The sequence below is a fragment of the Dipteris shenzhenensis genome, chromosome 9, assembly GCF_047967505.1.
Source record: "Dipteris shenzhenensis isolate YYH24624 ecotype China chromosome 9, Dip_SZ_1.0, whole genome shotgun sequence".
Classification (NCBI taxonomy): domain Eukaryota; kingdom Viridiplantae; phylum Streptophyta; class Polypodiopsida; order Gleicheniales; family Dipteridaceae; genus Dipteris; species Dipteris shenzhenensis.
Genome location: NC_141604.1, coordinates 8,632,986 through 8,638,298, shown reverse-complemented (window position 1 = coordinate 8,638,298; position 5,313 = coordinate 8,632,986).

Genomic DNA, 5,313 nt, shown 5'->3' with positions numbered 1-5,313 from the left:
GACATGTGAACATATAGTAGAATAATTCTACATAAAATCAGTGGATCAAACTTAATGGCTCAAAAGCAAAAAAGGATGATGGTGCAACCTAGGGGCTACTCTACGGCACTATGGCAGCAATCTTTGTAGTTACTATCAAAGGTAGTGTAACTTTTTTGTCAAGGAAAGAGACGCAAACCACTCCACATGACCTAGATCTGTATGACCTAGGTTGCACCGGCTTGTTTCTTTCATGGATAAAAAGTGACCCTTAGGTGATGCTATAGCACTCCCTTTTTTGGTCCATTATTATAGCACAATTGGGGCCTTTTGACCTAATACTAGCTACCCATCAAATATTTGTTGTAGATGTTAGGGGTAATTACCAAACTACTAGTGGTAGTTTTATCACCACCATTAGTAATTTTATTTGAGTGTTCCTTAATGGTAGTTCTCCTACTACTACATACAATATTACCAATAGTAGTCCTAATCCCAATGATAGTACACATAATATTATTACGACCATCCAACTTTAATAATCATTATATCTATGAATGCATATATATAGGTCTATCTATATCTATACCTATTTATTCCTCATCCAATATGTTTGCATTTATTTTTGGTGCTTTGCTTACTTTGAAACTAAAGAAAATGTGATTTCATTATTGTTTGCATTCTTGTCAAACATGAGGAGCTGGAATGCATAAGAGTTGGGAGGCACATTATAATTTCTGTGCAGATTTGAGCCATTGAATAGCCTATTGATTCTGATTGTTTTCTTTCTTATCAAATCCTTAATTTGGTTATTTCACACCGAACATCGCCATATCAATTCATATTTTTTTTGTTCTAGTAATGTCCTATCGTAGCATAGTCTAGGGTTAATCATACAAGATAAATGGGTGCTCACATTTAATATATTTTTGAGAGTCAGAGGATAGTGGATGTAGACTACAAAATCATCACTTTGAATAAATTTGGCAAGATTCTTCTGATAGAAGGAATAATTTCTATTGCACTAACGATGAAAGAAAATTATCAAAAGGTTGATACAAGGCTCAAAATCACACTGGTGCTACTAGGCTTAATAGTCGTAGGCTAGTAGTAGTACTAGTGTATTTACTAAGTAGTGTGCGTGCCTCTCCTCATTAAAATTCATAGTCTTCAAAAATATATAATACATAAGTCAAAATATTCTAATTAGTTTTATCATCCTAATGTTGAAACTGACTTAAATTCATAGTCTTCAAAAAGGTATAATACATAAGTCAAAATATTCCAATTAGTTTTATTGTCCTCATGTTGAAACTGACTTTCTCTTCCTTCGTCTCCTATGAGCTTCAAACCTTTAATCCATTAATCTCTCAAATAGTAAGAATGGTCTTGTATTAAGAGGCGATGATATCTCAAGTGATCTACAAATACTAAGAATGGTCTTATATTAAGAGGTGATGATATCTCAAGTGTTATACAAACCGTAAGAATGGTTTTGTATTAAAAGGTGATGATATCTCAAGTGTTCTACAAATAGTAAGAATGGTTCAAGTGTTCTACAAAAGTATTAGGTACCTCTTAGTGGCTAAAGGGAAGGAGTGATGATATCTCAAGTGTTCTACAAATAGTAAGAATGGTCTTGTATTAAGAGGTGATGATATCTCAAGTGTTCTACAAATAGTAATAATGGTTTTGTATTAGGAGGTGATGATATCTCAAGTGTTCTATAAAACTATTAGATACCTCTTAGTGGTTGAAGGGAAGGGGTTGGAAGTATGGGCAAAATCTCTAGGAACTACAGGATGGTTGCAAGAACAATTTTGAATGTCATAAATGACACTTGGGTTTTTCAACATATGGGTGAACTATTTTTAAACATTTTCTTTCATGGTTGATAACACTTTTAATAAGAAGAACCATTTTGAATGTTATAAGTGTTGATGCAATCCCATGCTATGAAGTCTACAGACAGTTTTTTTTCCCCGCATATGGGTGAAGTGATGTTTACGTTACTAAGTTCAACATATCAAGCAACACATTTGTTTTGATTATTGAAGGAGTTTGATAATAAGACCCATTTCAAACGCAAAAGATTTCTTGTATCAGTAATGGAATCCGCTTTGGAGTGGAAATTCGGTTTCTTTCAAACCCACATATTATTGTTGCATAATGTGAGTATGGCTCCAATTAGAAGTTAAGGTAGACTATAATTCGCAATATTGGTATAGTTACACATAGTAACATAAGTTTTATTTTCGAGAATCTTCCCAAATAGTGGTTTCCACAAAGCTATGTTGAGTACCTCGATAAGGAAATTGCAGAAAAGCTCGCTCGCTTTTTTGGGCCCGCTCGCTTTTCCTCGCTCGCTCTATCGACTGCCTCCTCCACATGGGAGACCGTGTCTCCTTCTCCAAGGAACTTGGTCATCAACTTGGAGATTGCTATGGGTCGGTTCCTTTAGGGATTCGCAATCCCTATGGGAAACACTGGCACGGGTGGAGGTGGTGTGGCCCCCCTTCCTAGGGCATTCACCAAGATGCGCATTGCCTCATCAGTTAACATTGTTTAAGCGATTGGTGGGGGTGGTGTTGCTGTGGGTCTTCTGACAAGATGCAGGGCTGGCCTTAAGCCTAGCCAGGTGGTGGTATCCATGTAGTTGTGGGTACTGGCATTGGAATAGATGTGCCAAGGCTTGCACTCATCGGTGCAACAAGTATGGATGGGAAGGGACGTACTCTTGGAGGAGGTGGGTCCTGGGGCATGGAAACGTTTGTTCCATGCAATGGGTGATACGGTGGACACTGTGGTGCCCCATAGTTGATGAAGGTCGGTGGCACCTAGACTGTTAAGGGTTCATAAGGCGCTCCCCCTTGGAAGCTCCTAGCATCCCCTCAATTGGTCTTTCCTTCTGAATTCCCTCATCCATGGATATTCATCATCCATGTGTTCCCATTGGGAAGGTCTCACATAGGCGAAGGGTCCTGGGTCTGCGAAGGTGGTCTCCATCCCGATCTATGGTTCGGGAGCTGGATGTTGCTGACCTTCCCTTCCTACAGACATGCCAGTGAAGGGGTTCTCCATGTCTTTCGACTTTTTCCAGCCTAAACGTCTGAACATATTAGACGAGCCTTAAGCTACTAATGCATGCAATTAAATCCACCTATTGATAACGAGAGATGCAAGCCAACTTTGCATGAAATACACAAGATAGAGATGACACAATGTTGAATAAGAAGATCTTCTACTAATGAATTGACTCAAGAAGGAGCTCACCTCTACTGAGTTTTTTGCTCATATAAAATACTTCAAAATGACCCAACTATTGAACCCTACATAAGCATGAAATAGTATGCTCCCAAAGAGCTTGACATTGCATAGGCACGAAGCCTGGTTCGACAAAGAGACTAATACCAACTGTGCCAAGCATTCTTGTAGAAGATCACTGCCAATCTCCCTGACGTCCACATGCTGATCAACTGCCTTCAACTACCATGCATCTTGAGTTCTTGAGAGGTTGCCATGCTCCATGTAGCTTTCCATGCAAACCACCAATCACCATGCACACCTTGCATGGTCCAACCATAAGGCTTGGATGTGAACAATGGAGGTGTGAGTCAAACACCCTCCTCAAACATTAATAAGTCACCCGATGAGGATGACCATGATTTCCTACAGGAATAAGTAGGTTGCACAAGGGATTATTTGTTGAATCAGTCCCTTGCTAATGATTTTTGTGATATGACATCGAAGGTAGCATGGAGTGTACATAAGCCAGAGTAACTTGTCAAGGACATGAGGCCTAAAAGGCTGCAAGTAGTCTTTACCTGTTGGCACAAGTCAAAGAGCTTATCAACTTCCAAGTGTTGAAATATGGGAAACCCCCTTATGGTGCGGACTTTGGTGGAAATAAGACAAAGGGTTAAGAGGCCCTTGGTGCTGGATGACATAAAATGGGCACTCTTATGAGCCTTGAATATATGTAAGATTTGAACCCCTTTCAAATATCTTGCCAGAATTTTTGGAACTTGGAGAGGGCATTGTATGGGCTAGGGGGTGTGATCCTTCATACCTGATGCATCTCGTCTTGACATGTGTCCCTTGTCTCAACTCTACATTGATATCAGAGCAATGTGGCACCCAGTTGGTTGATGCATAGTCTTGTAGGAGGCTCATATCTATGGTATCCATCAAACCTTTGGCTTTGATTGGGTTACTAACCATAGAAGGAACAATATGCTTTTTCTCAAACAAGGCTACCAAAATAGGTGCCAACCTGATTCAGAAGACTTTCATTTATCTTTGGGTATTAGTCCCATGATCTTTACATGCACACAACTTGCCCAACTTACCTACTGTACAAGCTCAATTGCAAGATCTTTCATGTCAAAATTCAACAAATAGATCCTTCTTTAGTTTTTTGATGAACTTGTTATTGGTACCTCTCACTATAAGATTGCCTACATACAAAATTGCAATGCTTATGCCAATGGAAACGTGACAACTTGTCTAGTATACTTCAAACCATTCCATTATAGGATCTTCAAAATTACCATCATGAGAATTTTTTGAAGTTAAAAGTATTGCTTGAATCAAGGATGTCTAAGGTTGCAATCTTTGACTTCTTGAAGCAAATCCAACATGCCTTGAGGATTGGTGGACAACATTCCATGGTATGAATTACCTGCTCTCAAATGATACTTGGACATCTAGAATCAAGAAATCGAATGCAATGAGCACCTACAGACCAAAAATCTAGAACTACACAAGATGGATCAATAGTATACAATTAGTACACACTTTCTCACCAAGATATTTTGGAGATTTTCCTTCTTCCATAATTTTACTGAGTAGTGAAGCAAAAAAGACTCAACGTGTTTGCAATGCTTTAATACTTGTTTGTAAATTACTCAGGGGATAAAAGAATAACTTATGGCATATTACTTGGGGCACTATATTTAAGGTATCCCACATGAAAAGAGAAAGGTGGATTTGGAAGTTTCGATATCTTAAAAGTTTTTCTTGATTTGCATGGACATTGAATAGCAATTGTGTGGCATGCATCTAGATGTGTGCGTTGACTTGTCCCCTTTTCATATTTATTATCAGGATAAATTGTGTAGATCATACATTCCCAATAAAGTGTTGAGCCCTTAACCACGTTGTCAAATAGTGAGCCATGTATCTTTAGGTGTGAAATTCTTCTTGAAGATGGTTTGTGAAGTTTGATGCAATTGGGAATTACAATAGTCCATAAGTTGTAAGTCGTAGAAGATTGTTAGAGAATGGTGAAGGGAGGAGATGAAGGAGTGTTTTTCTAGTTTCATCTTAGAAAAG